This window comes from Clinocottus analis, unplaced genomic scaffold (genome assembly GCF_023055335.1).
Source record: "Clinocottus analis isolate CAN_PGR_092001 unplaced genomic scaffold, fCliAna1.0.p SCAF_16, whole genome shotgun sequence".
Taxonomy (NCBI): domain Eukaryota; kingdom Metazoa; phylum Chordata; class Actinopteri; order Perciformes; family Cottidae; genus Clinocottus; species Clinocottus analis.
The window spans coordinates 8,372,655-8,395,257 of record NW_027175887.1 but is presented as its reverse complement, the minus strand read 5'-3'; the positions used below and the strand labels follow the sequence as shown (position 1 = coordinate 8,395,257).

General features: G+C 39.4%; 1 protein-coding gene across 1 annotated transcript in view; it reads right to left on the bottom strand.

Moving 5' to 3' along the window:
- The window catches only part of gcgra (glucagon receptor a), a 29,701-nt gene extending 13,999 nt beyond the window's left edge, over window positions 1-15,702 (bottom strand). The window contains exon 1 of the mRNA XM_068578777.1: window positions 15,439-15,702. The gene's annotated coding sequence lies outside the window, so the exon portion shown is untranslated. The remainder of the gene's footprint in view (window positions 1-15,438) is intronic.
- Window positions 15,703-22,603: the final 6,901 nt, after the last annotated feature.

The window sequence follows — 22,603 nt, the reverse complement described above, 5'->3', positions numbered from 1 at the left end:
AAAACAATTTAAACTTGGCCCCCCTACTTTAAACCATTTCATTGATGAGTTTGATCATGCAGTGTTCAAAGTCTCAAAACACGCAGCAATGTCTCACAAAGTCTACATAATCCAGGCGGTGCCTGTGATTGATGTTCCAGAATAAAACATGTTCTTCACTTGCTGGTAGCCTAATTTGGTCAGTCTGTCTGAGGAATTCAGTTGTCACGTCTGTTCTGGGACGCAATGGTGCGCTGTCTGCTGGTGTTCGCTCTGCTGAACGTTTGAAAAATGTATCGTTGAAGATTTTGCTCGTTCTTCTACATTATTCTTTGTCCATGCCTCAGTGAACATCATCTTTTTCATTCAAGTGTTTGCTTAAGTGTTCCTTTTTTTACCCTGCTAAAATATTCCACATCCGGGCCCGAGCTGCTCTTACATGGATGGATTTTAGACATGTGCTCACATGTCAACGGGACTTTGTACTTCATTGAATATTTAAGTCGAATGTGTCAGCAGGAACAAGTTTGTAGAAGGATCAACACTTCTCACTAGATTATGAAAATAGTCAATTAGATGTGCTTAGTATTTGCAGAGCAATCACACCGAAGAATCATCATGTTTTTTTTTTCAGTTTTCAGGTATTTTCATTGACCAACACTCAAACTCTTTTCATTATTAAACATGGACGAAATGAAGACGTTATTCTCACGCAAAAACATGACAGGAACGATAGTGTGTGCGAGATTCTGCGGAGATAGTTTTGAGCCTAAGTTGGAAGAAAAACGTATTCACTCTTAATCAGTTACTGTTTTTACTGTCATATTCAGACTTCTCATCTTACGGTCTCTGTTTAATAATACACACAAGCTTGGCATGTCTCCTCATGGCCATGAGACAGGGGAATCTATAGGTTTCTGTCTGAAAGAATGTTTTAATGATTTTACTCCAAGATGTCGAGTGAATTTTTCTCACAGCCTAAAAGCACACACGGTTTCCATTATGTTGCGTGGCTAACCTCCGAACTGCTCAAAACGTTTGTCACTGACCCTGTTACAGCGTCAAGCAGCAGAGTGGGACTCATCTGTGCCGCATCGTGGCTCCAGTGACCCAGCAGCTGGATGCTCCAAGCCTCATCTGAGTGCAGGCCATTGACAACATTCACATATTCAGAGGTCAAGTTTGATATGTGGGTGGGAGAAAATGACAAATGGTTGTGTAACATTTGAGATGTACGTGCTTTGCGTCAGTGTGAGTGTGTACCTGGCTTTTTTGTGTTGTAGGTGTGTGTGGGAAGATTTGGATGCTGTTTCATACACTCTTTTATGAGGTGTGTTGGAGCTTTGATCTGTGCCTGCTGTGAAGCAACAGCATCCCTACAGGGAGCCTTTGATTGTCAGTTACCAAGTTCACCATCCTACACGGTTTCTACAGTTTCATACACCGCCTAGATAAAAGATGTATTTGTAGTAATCTTCACTGCAGAAGAGGAACCCTCATTGGACTTTTTGAAGATGAAAGAAAGGGACGGATTAATTGTCTTAAAACATATCTTGGCTGATATTAGATTATGGTAGATATATTGGTGTATATCTTTGGTGTTAAGAAATAACAAAAAAATAATATTGCTGGATAGAAATGTCAAACTATAGATTTGAAGTAATTTAGCCAACCTTGTGGCTGGTTGGAATGTTCGGGATTTGTTCCGGAATGTTCGGGTTCTAGAAAGTTCAGGTACCGGAATGTCAGTGTTCTGTTCCGGAAGGTCTGGGTTCTGTTACAGAATGTCAGTGTTCACTTTTTCTTCGGTAACGCAACATTAGATTCAACTTTAAAATGTTTTTCAACTGCTGTAAGCTGGCCCACACAGCGGGCCTCAGCCGCCGGCATCGCTGGTTACACATTTACTAAAACATTCTACGGTCTGATGCATTGGTATTAATATAAATATAACACTGACGGGTCACACTCCACAATGAGTATTTTTTTAAATAAATGTCTTTCTTTCTATTCCCAAGAATAGGTTATGGCTGCTTGTTTTTTTTTAGTATCAATAGCCTTTTATGTGTGAACGATGTCGCTTGATAAATGTTTCAGCAGCTGAGTGATTCAATGACACTGCTTTTATCACTGTAAAAAGCAGTTCTGGGCTGCTTTTCTCTTCAAATATGACTGTCTTTTTTATGATTTTCTAACGCTGAGCAACATCGTTTAGTCTTAATATGGGCTGAAGTTCACAGACAGGGACCACTGTTTGACAAACAAACACTGTTATCAGAACCATATGATAAACCTGCGTAATTAAGTCCGATGGGGACTGGATCTGTTAAGAGTAATAAACAAGAACAGATTTTAAAGGAAGAAAAAAACATGCCTTTCACTGTCTCTGGACACAGCTTGTCCCCCAAGAGTAAAATGCGACTTGGCAGACTCACAAAGCAGATCTAAAAACTTCAAAGAGACACAATCAAAACTTTCAGGAGACATATAACTAATGAGACCGCTCCTGCTAGATGATGCATGTCCTGTACCATCGACTAATGGGATATTTTAGAAAGACCATGAACAGAAATGAGTCCGCAGAACAGGGACGTATAAAAAGAGAAGCAAGACAAAAAGAATGTACAGAAACTTACTTGACTTTCTTCCAATGTCGCCATATAAAGAGATAATCCTTAATTTGTACTCTAGTCACACCTAAAAAACTCTTACTAAATGTTTAATATCTTCAGAGGAAGAACTCACACAGGGCCCTCATGCCCTCTGTAATGTTAAATGTTTATGAGTTAACTCCAAATAGACCTGCGTCTGTATCCACACGGCTCTATTGTACGTCCAGCTCTTATGGATGCTGGCAGGAAGTGTTTATGTTCACTGAACCCCCGAGCTCCTCCATGCAGCTGTCAGTACGCCATAAGCCTAACATTTATCAAACACTTGGTAAATCATAAACAGTGGCAACAGTGCAATAATCCCATACATAGATATACTAAATCTCTAAACCCTTATTTAAGTGCCGTCCAAGTCGGCACTAACACTAACTTGCAAATGAGAAGCTGCAGAAGAAGAGGCCAGAGATGCCTTAATGGAAACACAGAGTCGGGACATTTGAAAAGAGGTTATTATAAGTTGGTGCACTTTACATCTTCAACACCATCAGATCAGATAATAAAGGTCAACTAAACCATAAAGCCAGCAGTGCAAATAACAACTTTATAGGTTTCTTCTAAATTCTATGTCGAACAACTTGTTGTTTTTGTAGAAAAAAAAACTACACATCTCCTCATGTGCAGCAGGAAATAGAGACTTTATACCTCAGAAGCTTTAAACAGGAAACAGGAGACGTGAAAGCATTAATCAAAGAGATTATGATTAAATCACTACTGTAAGAGAGAGCATACGGCTGGTATTGCTTTATGTTTTCTATTGTTATCACCAAGTCCTCTGAGGAGACCATAACGAACAATGAATGTATGCCACTAACGAGTTTGTGCTTGCCCTCTGTACCAGAGCTTTATCACTGTGAGATCGTTGCACTGGATGACAAATTGCTTTGATACAATTTCAGTAAGAGATATCAATGTGAGCACATTGTAGATTGAGATGGTGATAATGGATTAATTGCCTTCTGAACTAGATTTATTATTCCTACTGTGAAACATAAAGTAGATTGTTGTGATTTGTCTCTATTTCACTCGGCTCCCACCGCTCAGGCCCCTCCTCTTCTTTATCGCTGGTATTCCTCATATGTGTTATCTCACTCCATTTCCCCCTCTTTGCATCTGTATCACCCTCAATCTAAATGAACTCAAATCCTCATAACCTCTTAGCAAAGAAAAGCAAAGAGACTAATCCATCTTCTCAGTTATACACACATTATGCTCTGCCACTCGCTCGCACTCACCTCTCAAACACACACTTACAGTAGATGCTTAACGCCATTATTATGTAAACTTCGGCTCAAGTGCTCTGTAATGCTCCCAAAATAATTTTGGTTCGCCAGAGGAGTCTCGTTTGTGTTTTTTCCTTTTTCCATGCATACTAAGTTATTGTTTTGTTGTTGTCTTCAGCTGCCTGTTGGCAACAAAAAATATCAAAGGTGCTTCAGTGTATTTATTCTCAAAGAGCCGTCTCTTAGCTCTGCTAACGTGTTAGTTATGTCCTGAGCTGCGGCGATGCTCAGATAGCCCTTAAGTGTCATGTATGCTCCCATAAAGAGCTAAGGGTTCACTTGTGACCCCACTTATGAATGAACTAACCACGCGAAGAGTCCGGGTCGCTGGAATAGATGTTATCTACGATCACGAATCAGATGCAGTTAATAGCCAAACAGATGGCGGATCCATGCATGTGGACCGTATGTAATTTAATACATACAGCTTCATCATTTCCCTGGTCTGCACATTGTAATATAACCTAATAGTTAAGTTAATACATCCTGCCTCCCATCACAGTGGGAGGACTGACATGAACTGCACAGCATCAAAATCTTCAGTCATTCATGAGAAAAAGTAGAAACAAAGTATTAACATCTCACGCAACAGCGAGCAGCAAAGTGAGCTCGGGAATGGAAGCAGCTTTGGTAGATGTAGATGTAATATAGGTCGACATTGTTCCTCCTATACTATGTGTTGCATCTTGGGGGATTGTGCTGCTGTAATACAGTCATGTCACTAAAATATGTAACTATAAATATAAACTTACACCACTATTTTCATTATTGATTAATCATTTAGTCCTAAAAATATCAGCAATCAGAATGAAAATGCCGATGTGACGTCTTCAAGTGTCTTGTTTTATCCAACCAGCTGTCCAAAATCCAATAAATTCTGTTGACTATCATAGACAACCAAAAGAATGATGTGGACCTACTATTCATTCACCTATAGTTATAACCTAAATAAAATAAAAGCTAAACAAAATCTAAGATGTCAACACTATTTGCTTTAGAATATCAAAGAAATGAGAGAAAAATCAAAATCTGACTATCAAAATAAAAGCATTTTCTACATAAAATCCAACACTGATCATCCATGGATAGAATTTATATCTGGATGGATAAGATGGAAATTTTAGATAGAAATGGTGAAAAAAAAAGAAAAGAAAAGATGGCCCCTGGATGACGTACAGCAGTATAAAAAGTATAACATAAAACACCAACATGTGTTTAACAGGCGTGGACCGCTGTTAAACACATGTCAGTGGTTCTGTAATGCAGCTAATGTAATCAGCAAACAGAGACTAATTAGGCAGTAAAACATATGCACACACATATTCTTGTTTGTCCATCTTCACGAGGGCCCTAAACTGACTGCACTCACGCCCACTAACTTTGAACCATCCGTGCGCCAACTGGCTCTGACAGACTGGAGGAGTCTCACACAGCAAAACTTGCAGCACGGCTCACTGCTGGAGATGGATTCATACGGCTTCTCTGGGTGATAATATCATCATAACCAAACACTATAAAAGGTCATACAAAAAGAGGTGGATTGAATTTAAATGTGTCCGTCTTGCACTTGCACACGTGTTTGCAGATACGATCTGCTATGCTGTTCAGGTGTATGTTGTGTTATGTAAGGCTGTCTTGAGCTCTTGAAAGACCCTCAGCAGTTTACACAAGACTGTGCATGAGTAATACTTCATAGAGGCAACGTGCTGGTGTGCAATGAATATTTTATGTGTTTAGTTTACATCAACTCAGCATAGCTAATGGCAGCTTTTTAGAGGGAAGGAGATGAGGTTTGACAGGAGAGCGCTGTAGAGGCGACAGGCATGAATCACCGTGCAGCTACATAGACGTGAGAGGGGTCATGGCAGAAGAAAAACAAATGCCCTGCTTCAGATTGAATAATTTAAATTATCTGTGTCTTGCATATAAATCCTCACCAGGAATATTCAGACACAATGCAGACCAAATTTTAGAGATTGCACAACAGAAAACCTGCGGATTTGGCATATTTATCTGCATGATGAGATGGTAATTAATCAGATGATCTATAGTGTTTCTAATTCAAAGTGAACATTTTCACTGCTTCTTTGTGTCGTTTCTTTGTCATTGTTCTCATGCAGAAAGAACCTGCACAGGTTTTTTCATACTCTATTTTTAATGCGTCTTGACCAAAAAAATGCCTCACAAACTACTTTTGTTTTTACCACGGCTCAAAGATAAGATGGATCGCCATGAAATGGGACTCTGACCTTTCCTCGACCACAATGCTTGTTGTGTTCTCAAGGGGAGTGTCTCGACATCTATTGGATGGACAGCTGTGAAATGTGATACAGAAAGTCATCACGATAAACTGTAATCACGTCTAATCACAACTTGAACTACTTCTTTTAGAGCGTCACACAAACTTTATTCTTATTTGTCCACAGAATCCGGTAGGAGCTAGGTGTGACATCAACATGTATCTCTTAGATAACTTAAACATGTTGATGGAAGGATATTTTCAGTGAGCCAAAAAAGAATGTTTATAAGAGGTGCTTTGACGTGTTGAACAAGCCACCCACAAGCACTACAGCTTGGGTGTTTATGCTGTTCTTTTGACAGTGTGTGTGTGCGTGTGTATGTGTGATGGAGGCCAATGTCTCCCGCTGTGTACACATATGAAGGCCCACGTCCCGCCCCTCGAGTTTAAAAACATGCTGACATCAGCAGTCTCTTTGGTGACGCATGCAGGCAGACGAGATGTTGTTGTTCCAACTCTGACAAACAATCACCGCCAAGGAAAACTGAAGAGAAAAGCTTCATTCATTGAAAGTTAACACTCCTCTGGAAGACATTTATATGACACTGTCTGCAATTTATATCCCTTCATTTGAATCCCGCCCTCATTCCAAACATTTAGCTGTTACAGCGCTAATTATCAGCAGCACTGGAGACTCGTGAAATCCCTTTAGGCTCTTTGGAACAACTTTTACATTTACTCTAAGTCTAACACAAAGGTGTTGTGTTGTTTGAATTTTGAAACATATTTTAGAAAGAGAGTTGGTACCAATATTCTCATATAACTTGTCATGGTCTTAGATTTTAGTTTAGTCTGTTTCCTGTTTTATTTTGAAATGTCCTCGTGTCATGTCTCATCTCACCTGTTTCATTTGATAATCAGTCCCTCGTCTGATGTTTTCCCCGTTTCAGTTGTCTGGTCATCCTGCCTGTGTTCCTCATGCCATACCTGTTTGTCATCAGTTTCTTTTTTTTTGTATTTACTTTGTAAATTGTACTGCCTCTCTGATTTAGCCTGCGTTTGTTAATAAAGCTTTCGTTATGTTCAATTCAACATGTCTGCCTGGGTTTTCTCTTTGAACTGAAAATGTTATGAATGAGTGTATTTCCCGAAATGTCATACTATTCCTTTTAATTTGTTAAAAGGTTTTCATCTTCAGGTAATTAAAAAAAAAAATCCATTAAAAGTCTTACGTGAACATGTAATGTCATATAGCATGTCTCACTATCAATAAAACACAAATATGTTTCTCAGAGATGCTTTTTTTATGTTCTATATATTCTTATTACATGTATATAGAGCATACTACTGAAGTTATTCTACAGTGTTGTGAACCTCACTTTCAGAAATAAAATCTCTCCCACAGTGAATAATTTCCACTCCGGTGAATACATAGCTCACAGCGCTTATAGCACTTTATCTGGTATTTATATTCACATGCACTACTTCTGAGACTATGCACAGCTCGTGTGTATTTGCAACACACATTTCCTCACAGCTGGTGGAAAAGATAGCCGAGACTCCTCCTGTGGTTTCATCATTTTATTCTGGCAAATTTTCTGGTTGAGGTCTCCTGGCCAAATGATGCTCTGAAGCTCAGCTTGAAGCAAAACCTATAGTATATATATATATATATATATATATATATATATATATATATATATATATATATATATATATATATATATATATATATATATATATTATGGTCCATTTCATGAGCAATGGAAGGGTTGTTTGACACACTGCATGTGTCATAAGCTTCACTTATATGATGGTGGTTGTTTGAGATCACAGTTGTAATTAGATCTTTGCAGTCAGCCTCCAATTTAAACAGTAGTTACGTTTTTTGAACCATTTGTTTCAGTTTTTTTTAAGGGGTTTGTTTGTCTGTATGATTTTTTAATTACATTACACTGAAAACACTATTAGTTTAAAGATTGTTTTCTTTCTGACTCGAAAGATGTAATCAGCAGCTACTTCATGTTTGTTTTCCTCTTTTCTCATTAGTTTATTTTACTGGAAGCTTTTCCTGAGCAGCGTTTGTCGCATGAGGACCTAATTTACAGTAAGACGCTGATTTGTGTCTTTTCACTCATTCAGACGGAAACACAACTACTTCTAGATGCCTGGGGACATACAATCTGTCAATCTGCTCTTTCTCTGTTTCTTTTAGATTCATTAATTATTGATGCTTTTTTATTTGCTTTCAGCCTTGTTTGTGTGTTTTTACTCATTTGAAGCCTCACCAAAGATGAGTACATTGTAGATGCTTAATGAAGGATTAGACACATACAACTGTAGGACAGAAGCACTTAATATTTAAATCAGACTATCAACGATTTTCTGTCATCTCAATTTTAAAAGAAAAGGGAAAATCAGTGAATAAGTGGCTTTAAAAAAAAAAGAAGTTCACTCTATTATGATTGGTGAACCAGAATTTACAGACAATTTGTTTGTGGAGAGGAAGTTGTCATGTGAATGCGATGCAACCCAAAGCCCATGGCAAAGACATAGTTGCAACAGTTTCCAGTTGAGCTGTTGATGAGATAAAGCGACTGTTGTTTGTGCTCTGTACTGAGATAATAGGACGTGTTGGGGAGCAAAAAGAAGCTACACTTGACCCTCGACCCACATGCGGTTGTGAGGGGGGTGTGTGTGTGGGGGGGTATTTTTAGTGCCGAACAGTGTGGATCTGAGCAAACAGAAAATGACTCAATACCGTTACCTCCTCTGGGGTTTACAAAGCAGTTCAGAGAAAAACAAAACCTTTTTGTGCTCTTTTATCTTCTATTGATTATCCTGCGTTTAATCTTTATGCTCCGGCCTCCGCCCTGCATGGATATGTTTCTGTGTACACTGAAGAGGTATTTACTTCCCACAAGACTGGCAGGTTAAATTAGCCGTGCCATGAACACAACTGCCCCCTTTCAAACTCTCAAATCTGAATCACAACTTGACCAACAATGACCAGTGAACAGCCCCTTGCCTTGTTCAGTCAACACCGCAGCGTGTAGGTCGGTCATTAGTCAGTAATCACATAAGCCACATTGAACCTAATTGCGTGATTCATCTTAGAGCGCAAGACAGCTCAAGTGATGTGTTTCCACCATCACAGCCCACTGGCTGCTCTCAGGCCAATATGACTGATCATGGCCTCTGAGATCATTTCAGTCATGACCTCCAGAGTCACATAACTCAGTCCATTGACTAAACCGTATCTTTGATTTAATGTGTTGGGCAGGTTGCTTGTCTGAAGAGGGAAATTTACCAGAGAGCCAAACAAGTTATGTTAAGTGTTAACATATGGGAGGGAGCCTTACATTATTATTGGGTTAAAATATGAAATACTTCTGGCTCTCCCCTCTCAGGACCATACTTTGTTCATTATATAATTAACGGTGTTGACAGTTCAATACATGGGACTTCCAGATAGAATACTTCTTCTAATTAAGTTATAAGTTGACGTTGTTCTGGCTAGTTTGAGGTCATCATAAGAAAGCCAATGTCTTGTTTCAAACAAACATTTTACACCAAATTAAGCAACACAGACTTTGTAGCATTAAGTGCTACCACACCTGCAATAATGTCTCACTTTCATCAGCTTGTGTGAGCTGCAAACTCTAAAATGGAGTTGTATATTAAGATTTAAAGTCAAACTGATATTAAAAAAAATACAAAATTGGAAGAAATCGGAAGGTGGGCGTGAGTTTTTTTGTTCTGACTGACAACGCTGACAGTGTAATTCGATAGGTCTAATGTCTGTGTAGGCAGGCACTAAAAATAGTTAATAAAACCCCTGAAGTTCAAGCAGACATACAGTGAACCAGCTGGTGCTGTTCGCGGTTGCTTTTTGCTGCTATGACCATCTGTGATGTGACCACGCTGTTTGTTCCTTTTTGTGAAAAGTTCCTTTGACCGAGTGAAATACACATTTGACTACCAAATGTTCGGTGTTAAGGACTAGATGTTCACCACCAACGCTGTACAACCAACACTACGTGAGCTTGTTGAAGAGCATCTTGCATCAACGTGTGCGGGCTATACAAGACCATGAGGTGTTACAGTCATGACACCCTGAGAACGCAGTCTCACTCTACCATAGAAACCTGTTTCAACAAATATGTTTTTTTTTAAAATGCAAAACAGCTGCAGTGTCATTTTGTCTATGTCTACATATCAATATCAATTCTGGGAATACAATGTTCTATTAAAGTTTATAAGTAATACTAACTGTACGTTACAATGTCTGAATGATATTGTGCTCATTTAATAATCATACTTGAAATGCGAGAAAGGAGATTGTTTGGCACAAACTGCAGAATCTCATTCTCTGTAACAGCTCATGAATAAATAGGACTTCTCTTTACACAATGAGCCATTATTAATGACACCAACATAAAGAGGTATCGATATAAAGTACACTAATGGTCAAATGAATCTCTCTACTTTCCTTAAGTGTCCCAGCTCACAGTGAACCTCAAACACTCACACAGGGATGCATATACACCTCAAACTATTCCTTGTGGTATTTTCTTAAACTGATTGAATGAAGACAGGGTTTAAATGTTTCAGTGTCTGGCTGATGCCCAGAGGGAGTGTGGTGACTCTTTGTGCTGTGAGGCTGAAAAAGCAAACAAAATTCATCATCTAATGGGTTTCTTCATAGCATTGCATCTCTGTGTTTTTACTTTGTTACAACATCAAATAGGTTTCTCATGTTCAGTGTGTGTGGAAGTTGAAAAAGGAATTACACATATTTTTCTGACTGTGGAAAGACTCACACACACACACACACACACACACACACACACACACACACACACTCACACTCACAAATATATATATAAAAACTAGTTTTCTGGACGAAACACTCAAGTGCTGATTCCTTTTGAGCAGTGCTTCAGGAACAATTGAGCCTGTCCGCCGTGCGAGGACGTATGACTCAGTCAGTTTGATTAATCTTGTCGTTTTCCACTTTAGTGCCGACAGCATCCAAACATTGTCTGCATTTGTTCACAAGGGCAGGAAGGTAAGCCGTTGGCCGCCACCCAGACCAAAGTTAGCGATGGAATGTGTTGCACTTTATATCTGATTTCTGAGAACGAAAGGCAACAGACGCTCACCAGAGACCAGAGAGCCAGGACACCGCTCAGAACACAATCCACTGTGGCCACTGTGACGTGTTTATTCTGATGTTTTACAATAATGAAACATCAATTAAAAACCCCAGCAATGATGTTATCTAACCGCTGTATGCGTCCTCCACTATCACAAGTGGTTTTCTGTTGCCATAGCAAGTGCGTCTGTTTATTGCTCTATAAAAAACAAAAAGATAATTTGATTCCCGCCCAGAGGTAAAGAGCTCCTTACAAGAAGAGGTTTCATTAGAGGAACTGGCGGTACTGGCACATTGTTGGGTGTGATTTAATAAACTCTTAACTTATCCGTTTAACCCAGCACGGGCGCGAAAGTTGGACACCAAAATCGGCCATCGAATCGTGGCCCCCGAGCAACTTGGGAGTCGATTTCTATTCAATAAACGGTAGATGTTTCCTGCCGCTAACAAGAAGGGCACTGAGTATAGACACTGAGTACATGAACACACAGCACATGTGTGTGTGTGTGTGAGAGTGTGAAGGAAAGAAAGAGTATACTTTTTTTCTTTTGTGAATCAGGAAGGAATCTAGTCTACTCTAAAAGTGAATTTACTTTTTTTATGCTTATTGCCATTTAAATTGTTTTGACTAATATCACTTGAATAAAAGTGCAGTTATTTCCCCCTGATGTCAGATTTTTGTCCCCCGCAAAAAAAGCTGCATGCATCATCTCTGAGGTCTGATGTCTTTGCATGTTATTATCTAATTCTAATGTCCCTATGTGTACACATACAGTATGAGAGTGTTTACAGAGGTGCATAGACAAGGTGAATGGCACTCATGGCTAAGTGAAGCCCAGCGGCCGACCCTTATCGCCCCTCTGTTACAATCTAGACTGACAGCGATTTGTAATGAAAGCTATTCTTAGCCCTCCTGAGTCCGTCGGAGGGGTCTGTTCATACCGCAGCCTGTAGAGCAGCACAGGACATCCACACGCATCTGACGGCTGCTGACATCCCGTCACACCTGTCCATCACCTCAGGCCCTCATCCATCTGAGGATGTCATGATCATCTCTCTCTTTCTTATCTCTTTTGTAATAGCAATTAGTTTCTGATTCTTTCTCAGCTTTCTCACTCACTCGTAGAGTGAAGCATAGAAAGAAAAACCCAGAGCCTCTCGGTTTCTCTCTTCTCGTCTGTCATCTTGTTAGATGGCTCATACTCAGGAAACCACAAACGGCAGGAAGACATAAGAGACATTCTTCTCACTTCTGAAGCCTTCACCTCTCTTTAACCTTAATCTTAAAGGACGCCAATCATCACGTGCAATACACCTTCATGGAGCGAGAAAAAAAGCATTGCAAGGCATTTTCAAACAATCAAAGCTAAAGACGTACGATACACTCAAGTTCAGAGAATCATTGATCTCTGTCATACATCCTCCCCATCTTTGATTTATTCCTCTCTGGACATCTTCATCATATTTCTCCAGCAGCTACCAAGCTGCCTGTTTACAGAGACTCTTGTGTGTGCAGCCTGATTGTGCTACTCAGCGAGTTACAGATCAAAGACGTGCAGAACAAGCACACGTTTGTGGACGAAGAAAGCTAAAGTGCTCCTCAGATAGCGCTGTGATGTACTGCACTTCTGTTTGACCTGGATCTGGATGCCTCTCCATCTTTTTTTATGTTCTTCTTCCATGAACAAGTATATGCGAAGTTAATATTTCCTTTTCAATTGGTTATAGAAAAGTACATGCCAGTAGATCCCAAACACACTGCTTCTTTTACGATGTTATATTATTTTTGACACGTTAAAGAGTCAAGGGAAACCTTTAATATGCCTGGGGAGGACCTCACAGTGGAGTATCAAATGTATCCACTGTATACAGTCTGTTAATGTGTTATAGTGGTTAGTTATCTTTGGACAGGTACAAATCCACCTGCTGGGTACGACTACTTCACTTGACTCCAATACAAATCACTTTCTTTCCATATTTTTCTATAAGTGCAATTTTTTTGATTCAACTGTGATTCTTTAAGATGTTTTAACATTCATGTCTTGACAAAGTCCTAAATAAATGTGTCTTGAAGGCTCAACGTAAGACGACATGACTCACTTTGACGAATAGACTGCTGTTCCTCGCCCCGTCAACTTAACCACGTGTAATTACTCATCTCTGTGGCCGACTGCTGAGACAACATGTAGGATCTTTGAGACCACAAAGCCTCACTCAAAGAAAGCAAACATTGACACACAACACAGCATTAGCTATCAGCAGTATATATATATATATATATATATATATATATATATATATATATATATATATATATATATATATGACCAGAATAGTTGTCCTACCACACGTTCACACAGCATGACAAATCACAGCTGAGATCACAGTATATGATACTGAAACTGTTTTGCTTTAGGCGCAAAATTACACAGACTGAGTGAGCGAGGAGAGCGGAGTCATCTTTTCTCGCGTGAACTCTGTAATGAAAAAGATACATACAGCACTCTAAATAGTGAAAAGGTCAGAAAGCACTCACTGCTATTATTACTGTTAGCCTCTTGCACCACGTCACAGTCTCAGTGCATTGAGTCAAATGAACAAATCCAACCCCGAATCCCGAATCTGCATTTTTATCCACATGCATAATGGAACTCACGACTAAGAAAAGTTCATCCTGCTAATTGAAGTAGCATTTAGAGAGCAGAGGATTACTTTATGCATCGCAAAAATGCACTGATGTGTATTTTGTATGCATTAAAGCACCTGTACCGTCCACCAATGTTTGTAAATTACCTGACACTATACAGCGAGGCATCACTCATTCATGGACTGCATCTGTATGCACAGGGGCTGAAGCTTTAGCAAGAGGTGTGCATCTACTATACCACTGCAACAGATGTGTTGGGGTGGTAATGATTACGTCTGCTGAGTTCCCTGTGAGAGGTGTTTACCTAACAATAGGCATATTAACTTTCACTCTGTCAGGTGGAATACAAGTTACACGAGACACTGAGACATGTTGTTCTCTTACTTTCTGATGTTGCCTAAGTGGCCCTAATTAGGATCAAAATAACTCCCAGACAATTATCTCCCATAACAATTAAATTGAATGTGTAGATAATTTACTCAGAGTAGCACTAATGTGTTTACTCTACCCAGCACATGATTAAACACATTTTTCTAATGTACAGTACAGGGTGCCCATGGTTAATGTGCATTAGAATAGCATTGTATCCATTGCATAAATAAGAAATGTAAATATCTGTTGGAAGACTTGAGCTTGTAAACATCCTCTGTGGTTTTAGGCTTTAATATGATATATAATAATGTAAAAGAAATTCAATTAAAGCACACATTGAGTTATTCAAAACAATCGCATTTTGTTCGTCTTGGACTTAGGTTGGCTTGACTGAGCTGATGTGGTTTGCAGAGGGCAAAAGAGCCGTCATTGTACAGTACACAGGTTGGACACAATAAAATAAACCCATTACTTTTACAGCATTTAAATTACTTTAAAGGTCCATCCAGCTTCATGGTATTTGTAGTATTTCCTGCATTAATATTCCAATGAGTTCATCCCAATGCAGCCTGATTCATTTGTGCTCCTCCTTAATCATTGTACATTTTTAATGACATAACACATTCCTTTTTTGCAGTTTCTGCAGTTTATGCTTCAGCCCATAACCAGTCAATGTGATGATACCGTAGGAAACAGTGCATTATTGTGGCTGTACCTTGACATCCACTCAACTGAAACACACGTGTGGGTTTGACAGACTTGGTAGAAGACCAGAGAGAGGCTGCTTCAGACAACAGCTATGTCAAAAGCAGTGACACACTACTGCAGCTGCTGGAATGCTGATTCTAGAAATTAAGCTATCCCAACATGTGGGGGGAAAAAACCCGAGTCTATTTAGTGACCAAAATCGTCCCTGCGCTACTCAATAAGTCGTTTAAATCGCACTTACCCACTATTCCCCTTATACAGTAGCAGTTTTATTGCGAGGTTTACAACAGCTTGTAATGTGTTTTGAAGTTAGTAATAGTTTAGTTCACTTTAAGCACACACGTGGAAATATCATCAAATGAAATAATTGGAAAACAAATTACCGTTGACAGCACGGGATTCCTCTGACGTCCCCAATCTGTACTGCTCATCTTCTGGCCAGCATCTGGCAGACAGTATTTCCTCCGCTGTGACTCCGCTGTAATCCAACTTTCAAAATAAATTACCGCATGCGTTCAGCTTCTCGTTGGAAAGAAGTCCTCTGTCCAGTCAGCGGAAGTAAAGACCCCCACTGCCTTTTGCGTAGTAAACAAAATAATTGAAATGGAAGTTAAATGTTCAAAAGAGGAAACGTTGGAGCTCTGGTCGCATTTGGCACCGGGGTCTGAATGAGCGCGAGCCGCACCGCCGCTAATTTGCGTTCCTTGTACCCGTGTGATGTAACGTGGATGGGTGGGGGGTTAGACTGGACCCAAGACCAGTGGTAAAGTCTGTGTACGTGCGTGTGTGTGTGTGTGTGTGTGTGTGTGTGTGTGTGTGTGTGTGTGTGTGTGTGTGTGTGTGTTTTACAAATTGACAGATTTCTGACCACCATGATTTGTTGCGAGCAACCATATTTGCTAGACTTCACCCCCAGGTGTAGAGGGTCAAATTTGGAATAGATATCACCAAAAATCTGTCTTAGGTCAGCACTGGATCTTTGAATATGCTAATTAGGTCAGTCACATAAAATCTATTTGCAAATTAGATTTTATTTCATGCTGACTTTTAATACATTCAGGAAATACCTACAGACGCAAAAAAATAAAAATAAAAGTGTAATTAGATAGACACCTAAATGTGTATGCTGGTTGTTATCCGTTCAGTCTGGAAGAAGATTATGTTTTATGTGAATGACATCAGCAGACAAGAAGTAAACATGGGTCAAGCTGTTGCCAAGCAATGCAATTTTGTTGAGAATGGTCTATGTAGCCTACAGCTTAACGATATGTGCATAGAGGGGACTCAATAAAGGTGACATACAGCACTCATTAAAGGGAAATGACAACATTTTGGCAAATATGTTGTTTGCTTTCTTGTCGAGACTTAGATGAGAAGATACTCATATCTGTAAAGGTAACTTAATAAGCTACGACCAGCAGCAGTTAATTTAGCTTAGCATGAGGATTTGACACAGGGAAACAGCCTGGCTCTATTACAAGGGCACAAAAGCTGCCTCCCATCAGCACCTCTAAAGATGACTAATCAATCCCTTGTATCTTGTTTTTTAATCCGTACAAAAATAGACATTTACGCAATTTGCAGTTTACTAATAGATTACGTGCTAAATGTCTTGGCCAGAACCCGTTGCCACCAGCAGAGACTCTACAGAGTTACTAGTATAGCCTGGTATAACCGTTAAACGCCATGTCATTTTTTTTGTGGGTTGTTAAAAAACAAGCTGATTAGCTGTAGAGGAAGTGCTGGTAGGTAGATTTTGTTACCTTTGTACAAAGCAAGACGAGCTGTTTCCACCTGTTTCAAGTCATTGTGCTAAGCTAAGTTAGCAAGCTGCTGTGTCATATCAGTCAGACATGAGAGAGGTAGTTATAGATCTTCTTATCCAACTGTTGGAAAGGAAATGTATTTTCCAAAATCTCAAACTGCTGAGCAGAGAGGGTTTTCATGTATGCGTCTCTCTGATACATCCACAATATTTGTTTATTATTTATTTACTTATAATGTTTGTATTTTGTGACTTCCTTAAACTAATTTTCTTCAATATACTACAATAGCCTATTTGATTGGGAGCTTTGTTTGTGTGCGTTTCTGATTAATTTCATGAATAGGTTTCGGTTACATCTCTAATGTGCACTCAGTTGTCATTTTGCTAAAAATTGTTATGCATTTTTACTCTTAGCAGAATCGTTTCATTTTCTATACAAAGCGTAACTAATGCTTTAATGCAAATTGGCTTAAGTTTGGTGTGGTCACCACTGAAATGCCAAGTTGAACTTATCAGTGTGTTCCTCAGTGATATTCATCACAGACAGAATCTGAATTTATGTTTTAAGAAGAGAATCCATCACACAAGAATGGTGGCCTGTGTTGTACTATAAGGTCTGATGGATGTGTTCACAAAGAATCAGACAGAGAGCTACTAAAAATGCATCGAATGCCACCAGCACTTCCAGACTTAATCAAGAAATCGTATAGCTTCACACTACAGAGCCGTACAGTATATCAACAGACAAAGTCTGGGAAGTTTCTTGGACCTTTACCAAGTAATCAATAACCTCACCTTGCAGTTAACTGACTGCATATGTCAAATAAGGCAAAGAGGGCTGAGATGGCTGCATGCCGTTGCAGTACTTCCCCGTGCAAAACATGTGTTTATTCTTGAAAAACACACATACACACACATACACATGCAGTCTTTACATGAACTTTGCCCCTAATCCGGGTCCAAGGATCTTCATGTGTCAATAAACTCTTCAGAGCTGAAGCACACAGCTGGACGGATGCCCTCAAACATCTGAGAGATTATAAACAACATCACAATTAGCCTCCTGGCGTATTTAAAGGCTCTAATTCACTCTCAACAACAAAGGCCTTTTTCTGAAGAACAACTCCATCTTGAAATCATCTGAATCTTTTATTCTTGTGGCAATTTATATTCTGCACAGGCTGCAGTCCCTGGGACCTCCAACAGAGGGAGCCAGTGAGACAATGCCGACACAGAGAGACACAGCTGAATTCATATTAATAATGAGACACATACCATTTAACCATGCGCCTGGTGCATGAAGGGACACACATACACAAAGATAACGCTATTTTTCTCTTTGCTTTTTTTGTGGTGTCTCTACAGGCTGCTGTCTCCACATGTTTATCTAGTCACATTACAGCACATGCATCTGTTGTCTGTTAATGTTTGAAGAGAGAGATTAGTCCCACTGCAAAAGGTAATGTAAACACGGGATGTATAGTTGAGATAATTATATGGCTTTCTGCTTTTGCAACAGGTTACAAAAACAATCTGAGTAGCCGGGATAACAGAGCAGTCCGCATCAGGTTTTATGTGACTGCAACAGCATCTGTTTGACTCGAAAATAATACCTTCCCATGTTGTCAGGGTGTTTGTTTACATCAGAATAAATAGCGTATGCAAATTTCAGCAATGGGAAACTCGACGGCAGAGATAAACATGTGTTCAGACAAGGTTTAAAAAAAACCCGACACATTATTTATTTCGCTGAAAACCCTTTGGGAACGCTCTGCGATGAGGTGAAGAAGTTCTAAAAAAGAAAAACAAAGCCGGCCGTTGGGACAGACAGGTGCTGGTGGTGGTGCGTACGCAGCAGTGTGTTGTGGGTTTAGGTCAGCTGTGGCTTAGCCTCTGGGCCTCAGAGACAAGCTTGGTTTCAAAGTCTGGTCATGCTCTTTGAGCCATTTGACCGGCATTTGGCAGGTCATTATTTCCATGCGAGACAATGAGATCAGTGCACTGCGACATACAAACATCCCTGCATAGCATTCTTTCTGATTAGAGTTCTTTCATAGCTTGTTTTTTTTCATAGTATAATTGGGCCGAGCAATTACTGTACAGGCAGTAAAAAGGGGTCAAATCTGGAACTAAATACTTTCATATAATGCTTCATGCTTCACTTCCTCATTATTCACCACATTGTTTTGATAAATGTCCCATTGTGTATAATCTAATATTGGGCATAACATAGATGCTCTACATGATACATCATTAAGACAATATCTTGTTTGAGATACTCTTTTTTCCTTTAAAATATGCTTACAGATTCAGAAGACATCAAATAAGCTACACAACCAAATTAACTCACTATGAACTGTTTGACGTGAAAATAAAGTTTGTTTGTAGCAACTGTAGTAGCAAAAAGGTAAGTGATGCGAGTGGCTCAGCAATATGTAACGACAACGTGCATACATTCCCAAACAAGGCGACCTATGAACACCCAAACAGCGTATGTTTCCATTCAAGCCTTTACGTGCTGATGGCCTGAGTGTTTTGCAGTCAGATCTTCATCAGTAGTAATGGCAGGGTGTTAAGAGAGGAGCTAAAAGATGTACAGTCATGCTTTGTTCTCACCCTGCTGCCACTGACAGCCAGCTGGCCAGAGCGTGATTCCCCCCCAGGGGGAGGCTGCTACACTTACTCCAAGACCCCTTTGGAGTAAAGGGTTTAAATGGGTCATCATTGTTTGACTTAGCACTTACCCCTTAGGTAGCTGGAGCACAAACCTTTAATGACTCTGTTTATCATTTGAAAGCAATATATCATTATAATAAATAGCTTGTAACACATCGCTTTGTAGTTGTAAGCGTGGATGTTTCACAGAAGGTTGCGTTATTGTAGAGATTTCTAATACCGGGACGAGACAAGACACTGCTTTGTGTTTTTACTGACAAAAGAAGCAAACGACCCGTCTCATGCTTATATTTTTAATGTTTTTAAAGCCTGATTGGTGCATTGAAGTATGCTTTATCCAGGCAGCAACCACCAGGACTGAAAATTGAAGCCAATGCCAAAGTGTTTTGAACTTGACACTTGACACTTCCACTGGCCATGGGGAACTTGTCTGGTTGCAAAAAGAAGTATATGACTGTATTGAAGTTTACAAGAAAATGATTTACTTCTCAATTGATTTATTACCTCGGTAAACATTGTGAACATGAGTGTGTGGTCTCATTTGCTAGTTACAAGTCCAATTAGTAAATTATAGTCCCATTTAGATTAAAATAGACGATAAAGCATGCTTTAGGGTGGGGCTACCTTTTCATTGCGAGACACGAGACAATACATAAACAGATCAACAAGAGGAAACATTTCTAACTTTTGCAGAAAATGTTGGCTTCCTATCGCTCAAGACATAAGGGATGAGGGTGGGGGGTGGGGCTTTCAAGTTAAATTCAACCCACGTATCTACTTTTAGATCAAAAAAGTGAATGTTCACCTTTCAGCTAACATTTGAAGGATTCCCGCATTGCAGAGCATCTTTTGGAATAACCTTTACCATGAACTCAAAAGGTTTCTTTTCTGCATGAAAGCTCTGCGCTCCCTGCCAGGGCTGCTCGACCAGTGCTTATAATTATTCTGAGAACAGTGGCAGGTGTTTATTCATTTGGACTAAGGCGCTACAATAGAGCCCAGCAGCTCCTCTCACAGAGTTGGACTATGTCCCTGAGTGTAAAAATAGCTATTTGTTATCTCCCTAATCCTATATTTTATTCCCCCTTGTTCCTCCATCATGTTGTAAACTTAAAGCTTCGCCGACTCTCGCTCACATTCAGCAAGGTTCACAAGATGAAGTAAAATCTCTCTTCAAAGACTAGTAGCAGATAAGTGGTTATTAGCTTCCAGTAATTAATACAAATAGACAGAAGAGCAGCCTAGTAGGATTTTCTCCTGCAAATTAATACACAAAGCTCTTTCTGACAACAACATTTTTCTTGAATTATATGTAAACAAAAGCTCCCATGATTTAATCATTCAGTCTTCAAAGCAGTTATGCACAAATTATATAACGAAACGTCAATTTTGCAATGTACTTTTGGAAATAGGAAACATTAACAGCCACATTCAGTTTAAAAATGCATTTATATTCCTGGTGTACGTGTGTGTGGTTTGTACCATTCATAAAAATTGATGTAGTGTTTAGGCTTTAGAAGATAGTAAACAATAACCCTTTTTTTATATTTCCAATAACCTGCTAGCTGACAGACCCAGCGTAATTGTGATTACTGAGAAAGTAATTATGTGTTTGTAACATTGGATATTAAGGATACTGATCATTCATTTCATAGTGAACCAACTGACTCTGCCCTTCAAAGAAAGCTGATGCTGTCAATGAAATAAAAACACTGAAACACATTCCCTATTCCATGACATGTGTGCAGCTTGATGCCACACAGCTCTGCTAATGCATAGAGTATCTGACCAGTGCTCTTCAATAGCAATTTCATTTGATGTGGTCTCTAAATTCTTCAAAGTGCAAATGGAAGCACAAAGCTTTAAATCATCCTGAAAAAGGCCTGTCTTTCTCAAGTGCTTTTACTTTTATGAAATTGTTTTTCTTGAAACCAAATTGAGCTTGACATAATGGCTAACTGGATTAAGCTTTAAAAATAAAGTGTTATCACGACACACTGAATATCTTGTGTTCTTGCTCTTTGTGCATTTGAAAATTGAAAAATTCATAATCACACCCTGTTGTTTGATTACATAATTAAATCCATTAAGAAGTGATTGCTAAATGAAACGTTGGATTGTTTGTTTGTTAGTTAGTCAAAGACTACCTAAAGGCCATAATTATGGTGATTACTGCATATTTAGAGAGACAAAATTGTAATAATGGATGGAAAACTGAAAGCCCATTCTTCTTATTTTGGCTACACGCCAGTCAGTTAGTTCCTCTGTTTACGTTAACGTCAAAAATCCCATTAAAAGGAGTCAGCTTAGTAGCTGCTCACCCAAACGTCCATTCATCCTCTGGAGCTCAGCACATGCAGCTATTGCTGAAATCCATGTGAGTATCGAAATTAAAGCGACAGTTGCACTGATTTTGAGACATGACAAAACATAAACTATAACGTTAAAGCTCTAACTGCTGCCCTGGGATTCATTGTTCTACAAATTGTTTAAAAAGGTTTATTTTCGCTCTCTGCTTCAGTCATCCACAGTCACACATCTCGAGCAGCAAGGGCTTTGATTGATGACAGTTTCTGCAGGGTGTGTGCTTTTACAGAAAACATTCAGTCTGTTTCTTTTCCACCATGACGCACATATCATTATGTCACAGGCAGATTCATCTCTCGCATTACACAGGCCGGCAGAGAACGGGCTGAAAAACACAGGAGAGCTGTATAACTTTGGGCCTCATTCAGCAACATCTTCCTAAGTTTGTTCTTTGCTGAATTTGGCCCGATATTTAGTGTTTTTATCTGACCATATGGGATCATTTATCGTGCACATTTCTGTTGTTTTGTCTTTAGATTCCTTCACACATTCTGACTTGTGATTTTAATAAAACCCAACAGATTGTATCTGCATGGATAAGCCACATACTCTACAACAGCAACTTTCTGTCTTTTTAGACTATGTTCACAGCCACAATGTTTCAGAGGAAAACCATGAAACATCATAACAAACAACCGCATTCTGTCTGAAGGCGATTGTGCTTCTTGAGGCTGACGTATGTTGCCAGCCTGGTCCATGCTCTGGCTCAGAGGACCGCAATCAAGTGACGTTTGAAAGTA